General features: G+C 40.0%; 1 long non-coding RNA gene across 1 annotated transcript in view; it reads left to right on the forward strand.

Moving 5' to 3' along the window:
• The window catches only part of Gm31025, a 32,558-nt gene that overhangs the window by 5,658 nt on the left and 5,113 nt on the right, over positions 1-21,787 (forward strand). The window contains exons 4-6 of the long non-coding RNA XR_381391.3: positions 2,281-2,417; positions 2,984-3,123; positions 17,681-17,755. This is a non-coding gene — a long non-coding RNA (predicted gene, 31025). The remainder of the gene's footprint in view (positions 1-2,280; positions 2,418-2,983; positions 3,124-17,680; positions 17,756-21,787) is intronic.

Below are 21,787 nucleotides of genomic sequence, written 5' to 3' on the forward strand. Positions count from 1 at the left end.
CAGCTCTAGATCAAATATAAAAAGCTAAGACAGGAATAGAACAAACTCTATCAGCAACCCATCACGTATTCCATACATCCCATAAATGGTTATCTATCTGCATTATTAGATACACACAATCAAACACTAGCACAGAGGGGGGTGGGGATAAAAATGGTATCTGAACTCAAACTAGTTCCCAGAGCAAAGTAGACACAGGAATCCTCAATCAACACTAGCCTGTGGGACTGTGTTCCAGTGGAGAGCAAAGTGCAGGAGCATTAACAAGCACGTTCCCAAACAGCCCAGGACAGGGGACACCACTACCCACAGCAGCAGTCCACAGAGTATACTGCGGAAGGCTCCTCTGTCTGGGTGACCCTGAGTGCTTCCTGCTGGAGGAAGCCTGTGGGCCGGACCTTGACAGGGTGCAGGATTTACAAGGAGGAAATAGAGTTATGATCTTTCATGCTGAACAATTGATCTCTGCCAAGTTACAGAGGATAAAACATAAGAGTGTTGAAGGTGAAGATGTGTGGCAGGGTCAGCACAAGGTGGGAGCGCAGGAGCACAGCATGTGGTCCTGTGGGGGAGTTAGCTGGGTTCCACCTGAATTCTCAGTGGTCAACATAAAAACTGCAAGTCTGGTCAACGAAAGGCAGGTTATTGATTTTGAGATCACTGAGTTTTTAAAATCTTGTTTTGTTTCAGTGTGTGTGTGTGTGTGTGTGTGTGTGTGTGTGTACGTGTGTGTGTACATGGCCAGGCCAGAAGATGACACTAGGTATCCAGCTCTATATAACGCTTCTCCTTATTTCCTTGAGACAGTCCTGTTACTGAACCTGGAAGAAGGCTGATCACCAACAAACACCACAGAGCCTCCTCTATACTCACCACAGCCTAGGACTACAGGTTCACGTATGGTCATGCCCAGTTTTAAGCTGGGTGCTGGTGATTTGAACTCAGATCCCCAGCATTGCATAGCAAATACTCTTGCCCACCGAACTATCTCATCAGCTCGAGAATGCCGAATCTCCAAGTTAGATTCTCTGGGATGTCCGTTGTTTATGCTAAACATCTCTTTTAGTTCTCAACAGAACCAGCCTGCCAGTTTCCAATGACCTGGAATTTTAATCACCTTTAAATAACTTTCTTTATTTACATTTTTATAGGAGAATATTGATTCTCATCTTTATAGATAACTATTGGCAATGAGCAAACAACTTCATATTTAAATTTTTCAGTTTCTTTTTTTCATTAATTAAAATAGTGTCTGAGAAATGACAAATGACTACAGAAATCCTAGCTTCTCAACTTCATTATTCTATATTTGTAAAATTGGAAATAAAAATAGCATTGCTTAAACTTTATTTTCATGTAACATTTGAGACATATAATAGCTCTATTGTATTTTCTCAGAAAACACTCAGAGTTATTAATGGAAAGATACTGAAAAGAAATCAACTGAAATTCTAAAAGGATGCTGAGATTTCAGAAAAATACACTTAAAAGCAAATAGGAGGAAAGGGAGGTAGTTGGACATTTAAGGTGCTTTTAAATAATTTGGCAATTAAAAATTCACATTCATTGAAAATAAATATAGCATCTCAAAATTCCTTAGAAATAGGTGATTCCATGTTTTATGGAAATAAGTAGAATGTTAAAAATTAGCAAAATGGTACATTTTAGGTGTTTCAAGGGATATTTTTTAAAATTTTTAAGAGAAGTGCTAGTGTCTGTGAAATCACCTACAATTTAATATAATAAAGTTTAATTTTGATATAACCATGCAAGTAAGTAAATGCAGTGGAGAGGGGTATTAGAGATGCAAATTTCGCTCTTAGTTTCTAAATCTAATTGGTCGTTACATGGAAATAAGTCAGGAGACTAGAGCAAGTCAGAACTTGGTACTGTAACAAGAACCAAATGCCAAAGTGAGAGGAGAGTATGGTCACCAGAGTCCCATGAACAGAAGCCATGGTGCACCCAGACTGTAGAAGGATAAGGATTCTGGAAGGGAGGTGTACCATTCAGGACAGAGCTCTTCTCTCTGATGGGGCTGTACATGAGTTTTCTCAGCTATGATTCAAAGAGAGAAAAGAATCTGGTTAAGAACTGGTGTGGGAAATGGGGCGTGTTGGAACACACACCTGGCCTGGTGATGTTGACAGGAGTCTCCTTGAAATGATGCTGTTTTGGTGCATGACTTTAGAACCACAGATATCTTTTCTTAATTTCTTCTCCCTCCTTGTTAGCCATTCTATTAGTCCCATAAGAGAATGACTTTCTTCACTTCTACAGGCTGCTCCTTGGTAACAGAGCCTCACTCTTCCAGAGGAAGCTTCACAACCTTGATCTTGTCCATGAAGTCGGAGTTGGCAAATCCGTGCTGAGCAGTGAGGAAATCAAATAGATATTTTTGTGCACAAAATGTAAAGGTATTGCTAGGAATTCATAACTAGGACAATAAAGATACTTTTTAAAGATTTTAAGCAATTTTGCTCATGTTATATGTGTGTTTCGATGTATGTCTGCATGCTGTATGTTCACACTGTGTTTGAACATTAAAAATGTACATCTGTCTAATATTGATTCCAAATCAAAGAAAGATGACAAGTAAAAACTTGCTCTGTGTGTGTGTGTGTGTGTGTGTGTGTGTGTGTGTGTGTGTGTGTGTGTGTGTTCGCGTGTGCCTGTGATTGCCCAAAGAGTGCAGACTACTCCTCCAGCTGGATATACTGGTGATTGATGGTGACCCTGATGTGGGGGCTAAAATCTGTACTCAGGTCCTCAGTATGAGAAACAATGACTCTTGACTTTGTTATAGGATTACCGGAGACTTGGGCTAGTAAAAGACAGACAGTTTATTCTGGAATCCTTGGGAAGTTGCATATCTGCTTACGGGAAAGAAAAAGAGAAGCCTGGTACACCAGGTTGGCCATGCTGTCTGAGTTCTGCAAGGAGATAAAGACTTTCTATTCATCTACCTCACTCTCTTCCCTAGATGCCCCATTCTTCTGCTGCTTAAGACTCCTACCCATGTTTCCTGGCTCATGAGCCCAGTCATGGAATGGACTGTCTGCTGTTTCCAACCTGAAGATAAACTAAAAGTTCCCAGGCAAGCAGAAACTAGCAGCTAAGCGGGTAAGAGGGAATGAGCCTGGGATTTCCTGTGAGAGTGCCATCCTCTATCACCGAGTCACATCCACTGCTCCTTTTTCTTTTTTTCTGTTTTGATTTTTGAATAATGAATGATAAAATATGGTAGCCAACAACTATTTTTTTATTTGTTTTAAATATTGATTCCAAATAAAAGAAAGATGACCAAAAAACTGCTGAGTTTTACAAATAGATAAGCAAATACAGTGCCATGATATGGCAACTCAGAGCCAACATGAAGTAAACCTGTTCGCTACATGTAATACACTCTTCAGTTTCAAGTCTGTCTATACAGTTTTTGGTTCGATTAATTCAACAATCTTAAGGAACCATTCACTCAATAACTCCTTTCATTTCCCACTGATAGCGAAATGCATCTGATCTTCAAATTGTCAATCTTCGTGGTGTGAAGTCTCAGGATCCTGTTATTTTTGCTTAAAGAAATGTGACTTTCTACTTTTAGAAAAATAAGAGCCTAAAGCCTTGTGTCCAGAGGAAAGGGATGGATACTTCTGAGATGTTTGGCTAGGATGTGCACAAGTCAAGCCTGCTTGTCACATAAGTGGAGTAGAGCTGTGCTCTCTGAATAACCAACCTTGGGTGCTTTGTCTGTGGGAAATGTGTCAGAATCAGATTAATAATTCCACTAATTATGTTAATTTGCTTATTGGTGATTGCTGCTGATTTAGAAAACACTAAGTTGTACACCTAAAATGTTTTAACTATATCTTTTAAAATATGAGAAAATGTCATTTCATCCAGGACTTTGAATTTAGTAATTAATAGGAAAACATGGATAAAATACTACTTTTTACATTTTAAATAAAATGTGAAAGAACATTTATATTTAAAATATATGTGTGTATATATACATACATATATATATATATATACACACACACAAGAAGTTTTAAATCATGAAATTTAAAACTGTCCTTAAGAACTAGACACACAAAAGCACTGTGCACAGAAAATCAGTCCTCTGGATATTATGTTTGTGCCCTAAGAACAAACGGGGTTCTTGACATGGGCTGGTAAAGCCACAAAGCACTTGCTATTGTGTGTGCAGACTACTTCCTGTGGCCACTGGAGGAAGTGACCTAGCCCCCATGCCTTTGACATTTGTCAAGAATTACAACTGCACAGAGAACAAGAAGGGACTCCTTGTTTCCAAACTGCCCATGTGGCTCTCGTTGACCTCTGTAGATGCTTAGATGACCGTGGTCACTCAGGGACACTAAGCGGAGCTGGCCATGGAGAAATCTGTGTGTGATCATATAGACAGGAGAGGGGTTGAGGGACTGAAGCACGCACAAGCCCCTCACAGGGAGCCTCCATGAACTTATCCAAGCAATACTAAGAACACCAAAAGCCACTGTCATTTCTCTCCTTCCTGGACAATGTTCCAGAAGCAAATGTTATAGTTTACATGGAATCTAATTATAAAAGAAGCCTCCATGGTTTAATGATAAACTTTACATTATTTTCAAAACCAAATGTTTCAAATAAAAGTCTCAAAAGTCCTGCCAAAATGAAACATTTGGCTGGGTAAAAAATGACATGAAGCAGTCATCCAATACAAATTCCCCTGTCCATGCTGCTCGCTGCTAAATCTTCCCCGGGATTTCAAACAGGCTTCAAGTCTGAGATACTATTTTGCCAGAGTGATAAATGGATATATAATCAATAATTGCATACTAGAGCAGGCAAGTGGAGACAGGTGGGTCTCTCGGGCTCATTAGCTAACCCGTCTAGCCAAATTGATCAGCTGCAGGTTCAGTGAGTAATTCTGCCTCAAAATTAAGGTGGACAATAATCAAGAAAGACAACTAACATCTACCTGGCTTCTTCGTAACCACACCTATGCACACAAACCCACATGCACATCTGCACAAGCACATAAAACGCACACGTTACACATGTGATGTACACACAGTGTCTATGTGTATTTTATTAATTTTGACGGCTATAAGTTTGCATATATTATCTTCCATCCAATCAGGAAATGTCAGATGTATATATGTGAAGTTTTTTGGCTATTCTAACTACCTTCATCACTTGCTGACTGTCTGTAGCATCAGGCTCTAGATGGAGCAGATGCATATGATATACCGTGAAGTTTGGGAAGCCTGAGGCTAAAATCCCAGCAGAGTTAGGGTCTTCAACTTTTTTGAAACTCGGGTTCTCCACAATCCCATTTGTCAAGAAATTGGCATGAAAGCTCTCTGCAGTCCCTTAGAAGTGTGGCAATTACACCCATGGGATTGGAACCCTTGTAATTTACCCACCACTGAAGGGTATCACTTCCTGATATAATATGGGGTAATATTTTGATACCAATAGCAGGTAGATTCTTTTTCTCCAACCACTAAAGAACTAAAAAGCAAGAGAACAGGTCAGGGAAAAATGAAAGTGAACTTTATTTCAAAGTTGTACAGAATTCCAAGCTAGAGAAGGTGTTGTCAGACACAGAGAGCCCAGTGACTCTAGGGGGTTAAGATTTTCTTTGGATCGAGAGTCCTACCAGGTGATTCTGCCTCCATCCCTTTTCTATTGATCCAAAAAAATCTATTTGTCCTGTCTATAGAAAGGATAGAGTCTCTGTCTCTAACTGTATTGTTGGTTGGCTAGAATAAAAATAGGTGCTCCAACCTCCTCTGCTCTTTGAGGTATAACAGGTACAGGGAGAGTCATCACGAGTGAGGGGGAAAAGCTATTTGCATGGGACAAATGGCCATGAGATAAAAACTTAGTGCCTATTTATGGAGACAAAAGCCATTAAGACATCAAACTGGGGTTATGTCCCTATGTCCCTCATCCTTGGGTCCAACGGTCTCAATTTCAATGTATGAGTTTAAGGGGGCAAAACTAACTTAGTCCTCTATGAACAAAAACATCTTGAATATATAAGCAAAATGATACTGATGCCATTTTATTACACAAAATATTAATGAAAGAGGACCACAGTTTTGAGTGTTTTAATAATACCGAAACACTTTGTATGAAAGGGAAACAATGGGTTAACAGCTTACTCTTTACTTGGCTCAGGTGCCTGCCCTTTTGAAAAGCTGACTCCTCTAGTACTCAATCATCTTTGTCTCCTTTTCTTCCTTACCTGCCCCTGGAGGTTGAGATTCTTATAAATGGGGCCTCCATTCCAGGCTTCTCGGATTGCAGCTGCACCCCATGGTAGTTATTTCCTAACCTGCCACCATTCCTAAGCTGTTACTGATACAGTAACTATTTTAGAATTGAATTAAATCTAAAAACAAACCTACTAGGGCTAACAGAAGAACAAACTCAGAAATGATGGAAGAGGAAACTATTTTTAGACTGAAACATGTAGCCACTTGCCCAGACTGGACACCACCATGTTCTGACTTTAAAGACAGAACTGCCTGTTCCAACAACATCAAGAGTGAGGAGGACCCAAGGTTCCTGACTGTGTACCTGACTTGAGTCAGGCCCTTACTTTAGAGTATCTGTGAAGGCTGATGGTGTAGATACCACTGGCTTATCTTCAGCAAACTCACAGCCACTGTACAAATGAAACACGCATGCAGTGGATTGTCTGTGAGATATAGAGGGTAAGAGCACACACACTCATCACACGTGACAAAAAGAATTCATTTATTTTTCTGGGAAAAATACTGGGAAAGGTTCATAGTACCTTCAAGGACATTGGGAAGTCAAGCTATGCATGGAAGTATAAATACACCATCACTGGTGTAGACTTGGCTCCCCTGTGATGCACAGAATAGTGTAAAACATGAGCAAAGGATGGGAGCAGAGTGGACTAGGGAACAGATCTGAAGATGACCAGCAGCTGCAGATGGGAAGGGTCATACCAAGGACATCGCTGATGTACTTTCCTTCAAGCATAGAGGGATGAAGGTGGGGGTAGGGTATTGTATTTAGTCCTGCAGAGGAAACCCAAGAGCACCATTCTCAAGGGACGAACATGCCCTTTCCCCTCAATACATCCCTGGTCCCATATATGTCTCACTTTCTTATGGAGACCAAACATCTAGCCTGCCTTCTTTATGAGAACCAATGTGCAGACACCCAAGGAACACTCCAGAAGGAAAGGTGGTAAACACAGCCACCAAGGGTGCTTTTGTTGCAAAAGACATGATGAGTCAGACAGCTTGGGTCTGGTTTGCTCTGGGGCATGGGACGGCAGCTCACTCAGCACCCATCAGTTTCAGGTCTGAGTCACAGAAACTCCACAAAGCAGACAATACTGTCTGAGAGCTGAGAAAGACTCATAAGTATGTCGGTTCTGGTGGGAAATGTTTTGATAAAAGGTGTGTCCAAAGCTGACTGTCAGTTTATTTTAAAAGAGTAGTTATCTTAAATAAAAAAGTTTAAAGAACTTTAAGTAAATATTTTATATAGATTCTCTCATCTTTAAAATGTGTGTTTGTGTGTGTGCACAAGTATGCCTGTGTGTGCATGAATGTACATATATGTGAGCAGGCATGACACATTGAGTGTATGTGGAGATCACAAGACAATCTAGAGTAGTGGTTCTCAACCTTCCTAATGCTGCAACTCTTTAATATAGTTCGTCAGGTTTTGGTGAACTCCAACCATATAATTATTTTATTACTACTTCCTAACTGTAATTTTCTACGGCAATGGATTGCAATGTAAATTATTTTGGGCGATAGAGGTTTGCCAAAGGAGTTGCAACCCATGGGTTGAGAACCACTGACCCAGGGTTCCCATTTATTTGATGCAAGCAAGGCCTTGGTTGTTTGCAAAGTCCTATGTAGTCAGTTTAGCTGGCCTTTAAGCTTCTTGGGATTCTCCTGCCTCTGTGTGTGTCCCAATGCTCCACAGAGGCTCTGGGATTGTGCATGAGTTTTACCTCATCTGTCTTTCCGTGGATCACAGGAATAGGAATTCAGAACCTTAATGCTTATGGCTAACAAGTCTGGGGTGGGTGAGAAGGAATGCCCATCAGAAAGGATGGTAGGAAAATCGGCTTCCTGGTTCCTGGTGGAGCTGTGCACTGCATCTTGGGCCTTTGCTGATTTTTTCTCTAGGTTAAAAACACTCTCAGGTGTGGCAGGACAGGGCTGAGATAGATGCCTGAAGTTCTTTGAGATAATCTATGGGTGTCATGCCTTTCTGTGTAACATAATGTGTGTGTATTCTTAAATAATAGTGAACTTTCAAATTAATGGAAAAGTGAAGTGCTGATTAAAAGTAATTCTGCCATCATGTTCTAGGAAAACACTGAAAGGAGTTCAACTTACCACACTCATACACACATATATACAAATGCAAGCGTGCACACACATACACTCACACACATATGTAACCTACACATAGAGGAGATGGTCTGGCCAGTTCCAAGTCAGACTACAGTCATGATTCCATTCCCATGTGTATTGATGTTAACTGAATTTGTGCACAAGTATTAGACTAGGAAAGAACAAGGCTCAGTGCCCAGCTGTGGTGCTCAGAAGTCAGTGACTGCTGTAGGTATACCTTTCTGCTCTAGGAACTATGTTGTGTCAAAGGACAGAAGTTTTAAATGTCCCGACTTGTGAGTTCATGACTGTTCTTAGACTGTAATCTAAAGTACTCAGACCTTTCTAACCTAAACAAACAAACAAACAAAGACATTTGAACTATAAAGGATGCCACACAGGGCTTTCAGCCAAGCTAACAGTGATGAAGTCCCTGGTCAGGCTGAATGAATGCAAGTCATTAAGAGGGAATCTGCCACTGAGTGAAATCAGTAAAACTCTTTAATTGCTGACTACAAATACCAGCAGGGGACATGGCTGCACACTGCGCCTTGGGCTTCTGGCTCCCCGCTCACTGTCTCTGGAAGCTTTGCTAGTCACTGTTATAGTAAATCTTTTACTTAGTTAAAGGAATGAGTCCTTCAAGTTTATAACCACATTATGCACACGAACATGTGGACATGGAAGGTTGCATCATATATGTAGACATAAGGTAGAGTAGAAAGATTGGCATTCCAGTAACACACAAACCAAAACACATAAAAATGGGGCATAACAGAACACCAGCCAATGAGATGGCTCAGAGGGTGAAAGAGCTCACTGCCAAGCCTGGCACACTGAATTTGATCCCTAGGACCCACAAGGTGGAAAGGGAAAAGACTTCTTCAAGCTGTGTTCTGACCTCTACCACATGTGTGCCAATGCGAGCATACCTCTGCCCCTCCCCAAATCTAATAAACGTATTAAAAAAAAACTTTGAAAAGAAAATTATTGATTTTCTCTGGACAGTGGAACAATGGCTTTTTATGTCCTTTTCAAACCTTGCTACGTGTTTTCTATGCCATTATAAATATACATTCTTAGTTTCTTTCAGGTTTCCTTGCATGAATTCTTTTTGCTCCTTTGGTTCTGTCTGCTTTTCTTTAAAAACATGACTGAACAGACTCTGTCCTTGTTTGTGACAGTTGTCACAACATAGTAGATTTCAATGGCCATAACTTATGTGATTCATCTTGGAAGTCTATGGTAACCCAAAAGATTAATATTTCTGTTTCATGTCTGGACTTAAGCAAGCGTCCACCGTCTCTGCCCTGACAGTATTTTAAACCTTGGCCAATACTCAGTGCCTAAGCATCTTGTGTCACATTGTGTCCTATTGATTTTGCTTTGTTGGGGATCTTCAAATGATGCTATTATTTAATTAATACTCTCTTAGGGGGCAGGAAGTAGTGTACGGGGTACCCACCCAAAGACTGAGGCTATTTAAGAAACAGTTAACATCTGCTTAGTCTCATGGAATCCTGATAAGTTCATTCCCCAGAGCTAGCACATAACTCGTTTCACATCATTGGAAAATTTTTTCATTTGTTGCACTCACTGAGCCTACCATGGGATGCTGGAGAGTAAAGCCCATCTTCTGGCTCTGGAAATTTTTCTTTCAAGAAAGTTACATGTCTCCTTTCCGTCTTAGGATTTCAGGGGCCATTTGGTGGAATAATTATTCTAGAACTGAAAGACATGACTAGTGTTGTCACTTTTGTGCTTGGAGTCTGCTTGTCCAGCACACAGTGTACAAGCAGGCCATCTTGGAACAGGGTGAGCTCTGTCTAGCCTCTGGACACTTGGTTGACAAGTGGAAGCATGCATAGAAGAGCTCTGACTGACAGGTATGGTTTGAGTGTCTAGACCACAAACATCTGTCTGTGCTGAGCACCTGCTTTCTCCTGAGTTGTTTTTGATCTTGCAATGCTGAGAACTGATTCAAGAAAAGTGTTATAACCCTGAGCTAAATTCCCAGACCTATTCCTGAGGGCATTGTTTGTGGGTGTGCTCTAGTATGGACTTGTACAACCAGCACCCAGCATGGTGCTGAGATGTTTAGTTCCTAACCTTCCTACTGCCCTAACACTTTAATACAGTCCCTCTTATTGTGGTGAACCCCAACCATAAAATTATTTTTATTGCTACTTTATAACTGTAATTTTGCTACTGAGTCATTCTGTGATTCAAATATCTGTGTTTTCCAGTGGTCTTGGGTGACTCCAGTGAAAGAATCTTTGGAACCACAAAGATTGAAAACCACTGGTCTGCAGGATGGAAATATGGTGGTTTAAATAGGGATGGACCCCATAGACTCATGTGTTTGAATGTTTGGCCCATAGGGAGTGATGCTCTTAGGAGGTGTGGCCTCATTGGAGAAGGTGCGGCCTTGTTGGTGGAAGTATGTTACTGTGGAGGAGGGGTTTGAGGTGTTAAAAGTGCTCAATCTAAGCCCAGTGACACGGTCTCCTTCTTTTGCCTGTGGAAAAAAATGTAGAACCCTCGGCACTTCCAGCACCACGTCTGCCTATACACTACCATGCTTCCCACCATGATGCCAGTGGACTAAGCCAGTCCCAATTAAATGATTTCCTTTATAAGAGTTGTTTAGGTCATGTTGTCCCTTCACAGCAATAAAGTCCAACCTAAGATAGCAAGATAAAGCTGTAGGATGGTACATGCTTCTGACAGGAGGAGGCGATGTGCTGGCATCCACACTCTGTTCTGTGAAGTGTTGATGTCTTTCCTTAGCTACTATCATGCATTGCTACAGTCTATTCAGAGCTCTGTTGATCTGATCACATTTTTCCCTCCTCTCAGGGTGTGGGTGTTGTTTCTGTCTGCATTTTTATTGCTTTAATTTATTTATTTTATGTGTATAAGTGTTTTGTCCAATGTATGTCTGTGTACCATGTATGTGCCATGTGTAAGGCATGTGTGTGCCATCTTTCCAGGCCAGTGTCTGCCTTTTTGAAGGATAATATTTTTCTAAGGAGTATTTTCTTGTAAGGGTTGCATTTTTTGTGATATACTGATGAGATTCCTCCCTGTTCAGATAGTCACTGTGAGCATTACACAATATGTTTCTCTAAAGTTTTTTTTAACAGCTTTATCATGGCATGATTGCTATACAATACACCCAACATATTTCAACTGTACAATCTGACAAGTTTTGACTCATCTATGAAAACATGAAGCCATTAACAAAGTCAAGATCTTGAACAATTCATTACTTCCCCTTCCTCCCACTGCTCCAGCCTCAGCCAATGAGCACATTTCATGAGTATAGGTTAATTTGCATATGCAGAGCATTCTATCCACATTTTAAGAGCTGTGCTTCTTGCAGGATTGGGATATATTTCTTTCTGCATAATTACTTAAGAATTAACCCTATTGTTTCATTTAGCTATCAAATTCACTTTTATTCTATTGAATGGGTGTACAAAATATGTTCACTAATTCATCATTTCATTAACATGTTATTTGCTAAAAGTAAATCTATTTGAACATTCAAGGATTGGGCTTGCATGGCCACATATGTTAAGTTCACTTTGATAACTCAGAGTAGATTAGTGAAAGCATAAAGATGTAATACAATACAAAGCAACTTCTTGTATTTGCTCTTTTAAAAATTGATGATCCAGAGTTCGAGAGTTCTGTGTTCATTTCCTCAGCCATACATGTTATAGTTAGTATCTTAAATTATTTCTCTTTTATATCTTACATCCTAATAAACAATGGTGTCAAGCAATATTCCATGTACTTACTGACCACTCCAGAATTTCCTTGCGTTAAGTGCACACTTAGGTAGTATTTTGACTATTTTTAAAAATGTTTGTTTTATAGTTATGCTTTGAGGTCTTTAACCTCCTGTGGGTAGGAGGCTTTCTCTGATGCATCAGGGTTATTTTTCCTCCTGGGACTCACTCTTCCGTGTTCTGTTGAGTTCCACTTGTTTTTCTAAGGCGGTGAAACCTATGTATCTGGTGTTTTATATTCCTTTCTTTTGTATAGCATTTCTTGTCATATGAGTTTTCTTTTGCATATAAAAGTAAAAGATATCTTTATTTACCTGGGCTTTTGGATGATGCTTTTGCTAAAACAAAGACTTTTGGGCTGACCATTACTCGACCTGTTTCCTTTTGGTTCCTTAAGGAAGCTTTGCCAATACATTCTGGCTTCTATTATTTCAAATTAAAAATGTTTCCCTTATCTTGAACATGTTTCTGTGCACATAATTGATCCCATATACCTGGGATCACTTTTAAGATGTTTTTCTGAGATCTAAGGATGATACTGTTCATAGTTCTCTTTTCTTGTATCTGAAGACTGTTAAGAGTTCATAATTATCAAAATTTAATATTTGGGGATAATTTTTCTGTGTCCTCTCTGCTCACTCCTCTTCAAATCATTTATGTCCTTGCCATTTGAGATTATTCCACTGCTCAGTAATGGTCAAGCCACTTTCTGAGCCCTTTTCTCTTCTATGTTTGTTATCATGATTTTGAGTGACTCTCCCTCTACAGATAAAAGTCCATTCTTATTCTCATCTCTCATACTTTTATCTTAGAAACTGGGGTTTTCAATGGTTTAACCTTGGCTATCAGTCAGCTTCATCCTCTAAATTTACCTTGAACAAATATATATTTCTTTTCCTTTGTGGCTAAGCACATTGTCAATTTTGGAGAAAGTTTTGTGAGATGCTGAGAAGTAAATGTATTCTTTTGTATTTAGGTCAAGTGTTCTGTAGGTATCTGTTAGGTCTATTTGGTTTATAATGTCTGTTAGCTCCAGTATATATCTCTTTAAATTTTGGCTAAATGACCTATCCACTGATGAGAATGGTGTGTGTGTGTGTATGTGTGTGTGTATATGTGCATGTGTGTGTGGTGTGCATTTGTGTATGCATGTTCATATGTGTTTGTAGGTTCATGTTTACAAGTTAGTAAGAACATGTGGAGACCTCAGGTAGATGCCTGGTGTCTTCTTCATTTGCTCTCCACTGTCTTTAGTGAAACAGGATCTCTCACTGGATCCAGACGGTTATAGGTTCAGCTAGTCTGGCTGGAACTCAGTCTCCACCATCCCTGTTTGGGGATGACAGGAACCCATCTGAACCCAGAAGGTCATATGTTCAGCTAGTCTAGCTAGCCTGGATGTTATGGGTTCTATGGATGTGAAATTCATTCTTTCGTGCTTCTATGGAAAACATTTTATCTACTAAGCCATCTACACAGGCCCATTCTTTTATGAATTTTAAAAATTCTATCTCTATATCCAGTTTTCCTCTATAGAATGAGACACAGAGCATATACTTTGCATATTTTGATGCTTTGAAAAACCTAAAACATGTAATTAATCATTTATAAAGTTTATGTCTTACACTCCATCGTAGATAATGAAATGCTTTCTGACTTTATATTCTGATTTTTTCCTTTACCCAACCTTGGCTGTCTGTGTCCCTCTTGTGACTAGAGCTAAGGATGGGATGGGACTGCATTATTTTAATTTATTTATATCAAAATGTCTATTCATCTGTAAAGTAATTTCTGCATACATAATTGAGGAAGAGCCATGATTTTATTTCCTTACTTGAAGACAGGATTTATCTACATGTTTCTTTCTATTATTGAACTGAAAAGAGCACAATGTATTACATAGCTTGCCTCTTAACTTCATTTTAACTTGAGATCTGGAATGTCACTTCAATTGCCATGGCTCACTAATGCAGTAGTTCATTAGCTCACTAGTGCACCCTATATCCTTGTATCTATCTAACATCCCTCTATTTCATTAGCCCCAGAAATGTCTTCTTATCATGTCTTCAGATATTTTGTTTCCTTTTTTCTTTGTAGTCTTTCCTAGAATTCTGGGAAATATCTCACAGACCTTATCACCCTCATCTCTTCAAATCTCCTCCAGGTTGTCTGACTCGTATCTCTGGAACCATATGTGAACTTGGCTCTTCCCTTTAATGTAATCATCTGGTTAACAGCTAATTGAGTTACTATACCACACATTGTGTTAGTTAATTTTCTGTCTATCATAAAACACCATGACCAAGGCAATATATAGAAGAAGAGTGGGTTTGTTTTGGCTTATGGATCTGGATTTAATGGGTGGGAGACATGATAGCAAGTAGGCATGAGGTCAGGAACAGGACTATAAGAACTCACATTTTGAACTGCAGACACAAACCAGGGACGGTAAATAGGAAATGGTAAAGAGTAAAAAATAAACCTGGTCCAGAGACATACTTCCTCCAGTAAGGCCACACCTCCTAGTCCTCCCCAAACAGTGCTTCCAACTGAGGATCAAGTGTTTAAATATCTGAAGTTATGGGGGAATTTTCCTCAAACCACTACATAGATATATACACATATACATACATATATATGTGGTGTGTGTGTGTGTGTGTGTGTGTGTGTGTGTGTGTGTGTGTGTGTATTTAAGTATCGTTCTATATTGGGCACACAGATATGCATTTATATTGATACTTTGATTACATTTAAAAGATATTTTATCATTTCAACTACTCAACTTTGGTCTCTGAATTCACTGTTCTCAGAAGAATACACATAGAGTTTATATAGTATAAAGAAGTCTAAGAGCCTCAACTGAGGCAGCAGCCACCTGGTGTCATGAAGTTGATGATATGATGTGTTCCTATACATGTGGTTAATTTTAATGTATGGGAAGGCTGGTTCCTTAGTCTTAGACATTTTCTCAAAGAGGATTTATGTTTGGGAGTCCTACTGACAGGGGGTCTCCAGTCTAGTAATGTGAGAGCCACTGAGATGAAAGGGATAGAAAGAATGGGTGGTGACCTGTAATTAGGTCAGGAATTACTTTGGGAGTAATGATTTGGTTACTGCAGTGTGAGGTCAGGTATACCCTAGCACTAGACAGGACTGAAGGATCATTTCTATGGAAGAAAAGGGCTGATATATTGAGGGTGTGCATGACCACTCCGTGCCTGAGCAGTGTACTAGGCATGCCCCTACAGCTCATCTGCAAGACTCCCAATACAGGTATTTAGTGGAAACAGCTAAGCCGAGTAAGCATTATTTATATGGAAACACTAGCCAATCTAAGAATAAGGAACAATGTAGTGGAATGAATGAAGGAGACTCTGCTATTCATCCTTTGATATAACTGCCTTCAGCGTGCTGACAAGGGGCTATTTGTCCTCTCTCTATGGATAGCAAAGCACGCAGCAGAGACTGCCCTTACCTCCCATGAAGATCAGAGTGCCCCATTAGATGTCTGCAGAAATAAGCTTCACTATAAATTCCAAACAATTCTGTAACAAGCAGACTGACTCGCCAAGGAAGTGACTGCACTCCCTTCCTGTCTGTCCCTCCTTCCTGCCACAATGTAAGATCAATGGCTGGACCTTCAAGGCCCATCAATAAACCACAAATATGGAAATGTGATGTCATATATCATAATGTCTGGGTCTCTGGAAACTTCCTGGTGCCACCACACTGGCCTGCCCGTCTGACAGCAGTATCACCATGGGAGGCAGCCTTTCCCTTCATTCACAGTTGTGAGTGACTTTAAAGGGAAAGAGCATGCACCATGGGAGGGTGGAGTGAAGCACAGCATGTGTAAGAGGTCTGAGAACCCCAAAGAAGAACTAGGCATTACTGTGATCAGCACTTGGCAAGCCCTTGCATGGGGCATTCTTTCCAAGTGAGCAGTGAAGTGTTTGTGGAACATATAGGAAGTTTAAAACATCAACAAGCAAATCACAGTTTCCATGTTTAATTCTACTTGTTACCTACCTGTTATGAATTATAAATTTTTATTTCCCATTTTGATGTAAAGTGTCCAATTTCATATCTTAGTAGGGAGAAAAATATTTGAAAGGAAGATAAATGGATGCAAAAGCTACTACTTTACAAAAGTTACCTATAATGGACCATGCTGTAACTGTTACAGCTAACAACGTAAACATTTTTCATAATAACATTGACTTGTAGGAGCGGAGAGTTTGCGCAGTGGTTAAGAGCACTGGCTGTCAATCTAGAGAGACTCAGGTTCAGTTCCCAGCATCCACAAGACAGCTCACAACCATCTCACTTCCCAGCTCTTGGGGATCTGGCACCATCCCCTGGCCTCTGTACACACTGCACACACGTGGTACACATACACACATTAAGTTGAAACACCCACAAAGAAAACAAATCTTTTCAAAGTTGCATCTTTATTTGATAACACGTTTTGCATTCTGAAAAGCATCTGATATTCCATATCATCAACCTAGTTTTTAACCAGTTTTTACAGGTTAGTAGAATTTTATTGGTAAAATGTTTAAAGAAGATTTTAGACATGTGAAAGTGATCTGTCCAATGTAGTATATCCAATAAAGCGTTAAAATAGGATTTAACTCCATATTTTCCACTAGGGAGCTTCCTTGTGCCCTCATGCTATTTTATTATTAAATTATATTTTTTGAAATTAATAAATATAGGATAATGTATTATTTGTTCAAGATTTGTCTTATGATTTTGTTCATGAGGCTATAGGTTTGTGCGAAGTGGCCAGCAGAGGCCCATAGTTAAGGCTTATTTCTGAAAGTCTTCTCTTCTGACTGGGCTTGGCAGACAATGTAGATGTATGGGCTTTGGCTTGTTAGAGTGATGTTATTGCTAGTAGGACCAGGTAGATTCTATGTAGAAAGAGCAGAGAATGCACCCTCCCCATGCATGCGCTTTGGGGGAGGGGGGAGGATCCCCTTTGAGGAAGAGTCCCATTTGCGCAGGTAGGTGAGGGAAGTGTGCCTTCAGTAGCACCCCACCCAGCATTGAGACCGAGGAAAGGTCAGGATTTCTGTGCCCTCACTAGGTCCTGAAGCCCTGCTGATAATGTTCAGGCTTATTCTCACAGATTTAGTGAAAACGTACTAAGGTCTTCTAAGATAAACTTAGAAATAGATACTGATTTCATTATTCTTATGCTGCTGGGGACTTAAAGGGTATAATTGAAATAAAAGAAACATAAAGGACAGAATCAAAACTATGAAATTGTAAATAAAGCAGAATGATCTCAGTAGATCCTTCATGTTAATTATTTCAGAAGCTTCTACCCATATGTTTTCCATTTACCTCTTTCTTAATCATTTTTTACATTTATGATGGTGGGTGATGGCGGCAGCAGTGGTGGTGGTGGTGGTGGTCGTGGTGGTGGTGGTGTATGTGTGTGCTGAAAATCTAGATTCATATGTCTCTGTCCCTCAGGCTACATACTAAATCCAGTTCATGTCATCAACCAGGACATGGGCAATCTACCAGTGACCATCTCCCCAAACAAAGGTGAGTTTTCTTTGCCCCGTAGCTATATACTGCAAACAGCTCCTCAGCTGGGACCTAAGAAGCCTTTTTTCCACCCTACATGCTGTAATTTTAACCTGGCTAGATCTAATGTGGGTAGCCAGAACTGCTGTAAGTCCATGAACGTAATGGCCATGCTGTGTCCAAAAGTTAGAACGTCACAACACTTCTCCCATTCTCTATCTCTCACATCCTTTCTGCCTCTCTTCTATGATGTTCTCTGAGCCCTGAGGTAGCAGTTTAATACAGATTTCTAAGTACTCACAGCCACTACTCTCAGCATCTCAGCATTAGCCACTGCTCGCTGCAATAAGCTATTATGACCAAGGTTGGGATGACTTGGAGCTCTCAGCGGTGGTATTTTGCCCTCAGGTGAAAGACTCATCTTCTCTCTAATCTCTTCTCCAATCCCAACCACTTTGCCCTTATTTTCTCTGAAAGTGTGATGACATCATAATTCTTTCATCTCCAAACTACACATTTAACTATCTTTCTGGATGCTGTGTTTCCCTCACAGTTCATTCTGTAAGTCTGGCTAAAAACACTCAGCAACAAACATACCTCAAAGCTATGCTATCTCTATTTTCCCCCTGTCAAATAAAATAGTCCATTTAAAAAAATTCAGCCCAACTCAGATTTTTAGGATGCAAGTAAAACTAGGCAGACCCTTTGCAAGAATGTTACAGGGATAGCCTGTGGTCCAGTTGCCAGTGAGATTCCTGTTGCCATCTAGGTCCTCACTAGCACATTCCACATTTGTATCAATATGGCACTCTTCAGTGCTCCCACCATGATGACCTCAGAATGCTCTGTTAGGTGTATGGATTCTGGGACGTGAATCCAAAAATTCCTCCACATCCCTTCTGCACCTGATGCCAAAGGCTATGAGCATCACCGTCAAGTTACATTACCGAAACGATCCCTGTTCTCTCCTATCAGTTTCCTTTGTGAGTTATCTCCATGTCTCTGACTAAATCACCTGGTAGAAACAGCTTAAAGCAGGGTGTACTTTAGTCGTCCCCTCAGTTTCAGAGGATTATAGATCCTTATAGCCAAGAAGACTAACTAGAGGGGCTTCATCTGTGGCATCACAAACTTTGACAGCTCCTGTCCACATAAAGCCACAGAAGAGACCGAGAGCAGGCAAGAAACAGGGCCAGCATTGCCGCAGTAACCTGCTTCTGCCAGCCCCTTCTGCCAGCCCAGCCAGCCCCACTTCCTGAAGATGTCACAGCCACAAACTGAGGCCAAGTACTCAACCCAAGAGCATGGGGATATTTCAAATTCAAGCGAACGCAGCTCCATAGGAATGCATGTGAGTGTGAAACCACTACCCCTGTGACAAGCTTACATACAAAATTGGAGTAGCAGTTGGAGACAGCAGAATTCCCTAAATCTTTATTTCTCAAGAGAAAGGTGGTAACTTCATTCCAGTGTTTTCTTAGTGTGATATTGTAGTATACTACACCCTTATTTCTTGGAAATAAAACTATCTCATGAAACACACCAGGAGCTTGTGAACTGTCCTCCAAGAAGGCAAGACAGATACCCCAGGGTTTGCGTGTCTCTATCATAATTACTCAGCTCCGCCCACAAAAAGTTATGAACCAATCAGAAATAATTAACCATAGCTATATCCTAAGAAAATCCTATTAACAAAAACAAAAGTAAGTTACAAGCGGAGTAGCCAATTCTACCTGGAACAAAATTGAAGGGATGAGGAAAATTACCAAGGAGAAGCCTGCTCTGCCAGAGTGGGAGGCTGGAATGCACCATGGTGCTGTGGATGAGTAAATTCTATTATTATTATTAATGTTATTATTATTATAATAATATTAGCTTTCAGTAAAAATCCTAGAGTGAATCTTATTAGCTCAACATCTACCCAGTTTCCCAAACCATCAGTCACAAACACTAGATCCTTTCCTGAGTTTCTACACTCCTGACCTTGGTCTGACCCCAAAGACATCTGCTGTTTTATTATTTCCTCCTGTAATACGGAGAAAACTGTCTCTTCTATCCCCCCAATGCCAATACCTTGATTTAATTCTTCATGCTTCCTCATATGAATCATGAATTGTTTCCTAAAAGGCTTCCTCATCTTCCCCAGACACCTTATTGTCTGGTGTCTACGGGTATGTTTTTGCCATAAGACTTGAGTGACATTATCCCAACTTAAAGCCCTTTAGCAATTCCTGTTACTCTCATAAAAATATTTCAGGAGAGGAAATAATTGCTTTTGCTTAATTTATACCCAGAAAGTAGCTATAGGAAATGATAAATTCATAACTGAAATGAAATGTGGGAATTTGAAATGAGAACTCAGAAACTTGTTCTTAGGGTACCGAGTTAAGTAAAAATTAAATATCTATAAACAAAACAAAAAGCATTTAAGTAGCGCTGACAGGACAAAGGAACACATGTGTTAGACTTGCAAGATGGCTGTTGAGATTTCTGGAGTCTATCTGTGTGCCTCCATATTATGTATACATACAACCAGAATATTCTCAAAAAATAAATTAGACATATTGTCTGAGAAGTCAAGACAGCCAGAAAACATCAAAGGGACAAAGTGCACTGAATAAACCTTGCCTCTTGGTGGACAAATTGAGTCCCAGGGAATCTGTGAGGCTTGTCTGAGATCCATAGTGCTGACTCAGAACTGGAGGCCATATGCCCTCTCAGCCTCAAACAAGCATAAATGTTAGCTTTAACTCCCTACCCACAACTATGACCAGAAAGTCAGAACCAGGAATGTGGGTTTCAAGGATTATTGCAGGTGTTTTATGTGGACACAGCTCATCCTTGCATACAGGTAGAGGACAATAGTGGCAGGTTTGGTTTTTTGGTTTTTGGTTTTTGGTTTGTTTTGTTTTTTCCCTATTGTAAGAAACAATATTTATCTTCAGGCTCTTTCTCAGCATGACTTTTGCTGGTTTGCTGAGGAATGGTTCGCATGGGTTGATTTATGTGTATATCTAGTCATCAGGGAGTCTCACTACTTAAGAAGAATTAAATGTGGCCTTGTTAGAATTGTTTTACTAGGGGTGGCCTTTGCAGTTTCAAAAGCCCAAGTCATGTCTAGTGTCTTTCTGTTCTTCCTGTTTGCCAATTTGAATATAGGACTCTTAGCTACCTCTCCAGGAACAAGTCTGCCTATGTGTCACCATGTTTTCCTCCGTGGTAATAGAATAAACCTCTGAACTGTAAGCCAGCCCCAATTAAATGTTTTCCTTTATAAGAATTGCCATGGTCATAATATCCCTTCACAACAACAGAACATTATCTATGTCTAAGACAATAACTAAAATAAAGGTAATTCTTTCCCCTATATATCAAGAAATCCAACCCCCAATGCATACCCCCAGCCAAGGATCCTCATAGAAGACACTGGGCTGGACGGATACAGATGCATTTTCTGTTTTGAAAAGCAAAGTATCAGCGGACAAAATCCTGGTAAATCAGTGGATTTTAACTTATTATGAGTTATCAAGTAGGGATTTTTCTAATGCAAAAGTCACTCTGAATTATTTAAGTATACATTGTGAAGGAGAGCGTACTGGTTTTAAATTCTGAAATTTCAGCATCAAAGATTTCCATCTTAGATTCTGATAAAAGGTATTAACATCTTACCATGCTAAGGATTTTGTATCTGAGTGAAAAGGGTTTTTTTTACATTAATGTACATACTTTAAACCTCCATTAAGAAACTGCAGCAAGTCTGTCTGGGGACCCTGGCTCAGGAGCCATCAAAAGGCAAAGCTGTACATTTCTCATACTGCATTTATATAAATGATGCTTTCTCTATATCAAGGCCTGAAGATGTCTCCTAACATTCAAAAGTTGTAAAGACATCCCCAATGAGTGGGTGTTTGAGAAGTACTTGGAAGTATCTGGGTCATGAGAATACCTTCACAAAGTAGATTAATGCTCTTAAAAGTGTTTGAAGAAAGGAGTTTTTCTCCCAGACCTCCCACCTTTCCCCAAGAAGCCAGCTTCCTGCTGATAATGTCC

The sequence above is a fragment of the Mus musculus genome, chromosome 12, assembly GCF_000001635.26.
Source record: "Mus musculus strain C57BL/6J chromosome 12, GRCm38.p6 C57BL/6J".
NCBI lineage: Eukaryota > Metazoa > Chordata > Mammalia > Rodentia > Muridae > Mus > Mus musculus.